Below are 3,043 nucleotides of genomic sequence, written 5' to 3' on the forward strand. Positions count from 1 at the left end.
TTTTAAAAAAGTTTAGGCTGGTTTTAGCTGTGTTTTTTATTTATTTATTTTTTCCAGCAGACTGTGTGTAATTTTTGTTGTAGAACAAAACCTGAACATTTCTTCAAGTAGCTAAGTGTAATCACAGAGCTTACTACTATAATCTGCTAATCACAAAACCATAGTAAAAATAAATAAATAAATAAATAAATAAAAGCCTAAACCAGCCTAAGCTGGTTGGCTAGTCTTAGTTGGTTTAAACTGGAAGTAGCTGTTTTAAGCTGGTCTCCCAGCCTGGCCAAACTGGTTTTAGCTGGTTGGTCAACTGGTCTCCCAGCCTGACCAGCTAAGACCAGCCTGCCAAACACCTTTAAATCCTCCATGCAAACCAGCTATGATGACCACGCTGGAAAAACAGCCAACTAGCCTAGACTTTTTTTTTTTTCAGCAGAATATGTGAATTAGTTAAGCACCAACCCAGGGGTCAGTTGCATAAACATAGTCCCCATGTTAAGAAATTCTAGCAACCAAAATAAGAATGTTACAAGTTTCAACCTCTCAGAACACCTTAGAAACCACACAGCAACTCCCTTGAATTGTGACAGTGAGTTGTGAGCAGAAATCCACTACTTAAATTTGCTTCAGAAAATGTATAGCTGTTGTTGTGATTATGCACATATGAGCAGCTTATAATGTGTAAAAGCAGTCAGAAACAGGAAGCCACACTTCAGACAGTGAGGGAGACAGTGAGCCACAAAAAGCACACTTCCTCTCACCTTCCGTTTATGTAAGTGGTGCAATTTATACACCTCCCCCCCACCCCCACAACCCCACACCACCTTCCTCTCGCATTCACCTTGGCAGGAAACATCCTTTCTGACACACTCAGTCTGTCATACCAGCAGTCCCATTCAATGCCATGAGCTCGGCTACGTTTCACAATTGGTTTGGTTAGATTGAAACTGTGGCAATAAACCATTTACAGTACATGTCTGTTTCTCTGTCTATCCATTTGTCAACCTATATGTCTGTCTATCTACAATAACTGTCTATCCATCTGTCTGTCTGTCTATCTATCTATCTATCTATCTATCTATCTATCTATCTATCTATAAGAATGACACAGTACTGCAGTGAATAGTGCTCCATCTAGTGGTGGAATCATTCAGTCACATATGAAATTTAATGAGGGATATTAATTATTCTGGAGGAATTGTGTGCTGGAATGGGGGAGCTCAGAGTATAAGACAAATTATTCTGCCAGAACAGAAGGTCTTCTTAGAGATTATGAAAAATACACACAAATGTGCCTTACAGGAGTCTTGAAATCATACTCTGTGCCTTTTTAAAGCTTTTCCCACAACATCTTGTTTGTAAAAATCCATGTTTCCCCAGAGTGAATCCCTGTCAAGCATTCAGTGTGAAGCCTCCCTTGCGCAATAGCTTTCATCTTATCAGCACAGACTCTGCTATGTGTGTGCTACATTTCTCTCATTCCTCTCCGCTTTTTGCCACAAGACAGCTTTGTTCCTCAGTGACTTTTGCCTGTAAAAACAGGCCGTTTTTGTGTACTTGAAAACCTGATTGGGCTCCTGATTGGGCTCTGTTTGTTGCAACAGCAACATTAGCATTAGCGTTGCCTGTGAGAAAATGTTTTGTGCTGACAATGCAGTCACATTGCAGTGGTTTGTGCAATAGCCTGCCTTTATAATAAGATCCTTTGTATTTGTGAGCCTGATCACATTACATGCCTTCAAACCAGATTTGCTTCCATTCATCATCGTCACTGTTGTTTTAATTTTCTCTGAAGATTTGAGGTAAAGGGCAAATATCTTTCTTCTGATGTTTAATGGACAGTGAATTAGCTAATAGTGTAAGCAGAACAAAATCATTAACACACACATATCATTAAAGACTTTGCTATAATGATGCTGCCGTCTGACATGTGTATGTTCTGAGATATTTATTAGGAGTGAAACCCGTGGTTATGCAACGCTTTCCCTGTGGATTCCCGTGATGAATGAAGTAGGTTAATCAGGCTTTTTATAATAAATGTGAGGTTCTTGAAACAGCATCATGTGGATGTATTAAACAAAAATAAAATAAAAAACAAATAGAGAAAAAAATAGGACAGTATATTAAGGAAAAAGGAAGTTGAGTTAATGTTTTATGTAATGTCTGGATATAAATAATGAAAAAATATATATTTAAAATTGTAAAAAAATGTTTTAGAAACTTTTAATGACCCCAGTGAGGATTTGACTCATCCTTATGGGAAAACCCTCTTCCTAGGGTTCACAAATAAATATATTTAAACACCTGGTCGCATTTTAAACCTGATAAAAAGTGATTTCGCTTTTTTATTGTAACAAAAAGGCTCACAGGTACACATATCTGAGGATTTTAGAAACAATGTTCAGACATGCATGAGCTTGAGCACAGGACAGCATGCTTTTGTAGTAATCCTGGCCTTTATCTCCCTCTCATTTCTTTTCAGTCAGACAGAAATGACACTCTGTGTATGGGCTTGTTCTCTACAATAACAGAGACCTGCTCAAGGCAAACTTTAGGCCAGTTATAAGACCATCATTCTAATGATAGAACATTTATACACTGAAATGGCGGCTAATTAAATATCAATTTGAAAGTGAAATGTAATATTTGTATGTGAGATTAATAAAGATTCCAAACTCAGGTTTTATAGCTTTATAATTGCACTGGTGAGTTTGTAAGTCCCACTGATGTGATATCTGCACTATGTGAGAGGTAGGTCAAAGGTCAGGAGATTGTATCAGGGACTGTTGCTCAGCTGTAGCTCACAGACTGCAGTCTGCAGGGAACATGACAGCTGTACATATCCCAGAGAAACACATGTACACACCACACCCCCCCACACAGACCACTGAGACAGTAAGACAGTGTTCACACATTCAGTCATTATCAGACACCCCAGAGACACACACACACAGCCGCAGAACAGACATGATGTTCCAATCAACCATTTGTGTAGTAAACCCCAACACTTTGATAACAGATAGATAGACAGACCTACAGACAGACTCAG

The sequence above is a fragment of the Cyprinus carpio genome, chromosome B24 (genome assembly GCF_018340385.1).
Source record: "Cyprinus carpio isolate SPL01 chromosome B24, ASM1834038v1, whole genome shotgun sequence".
Lineage (NCBI taxonomy): Eukaryota > Metazoa > Chordata > Actinopteri > Cypriniformes > Cyprinidae > Cyprinus > Cyprinus carpio.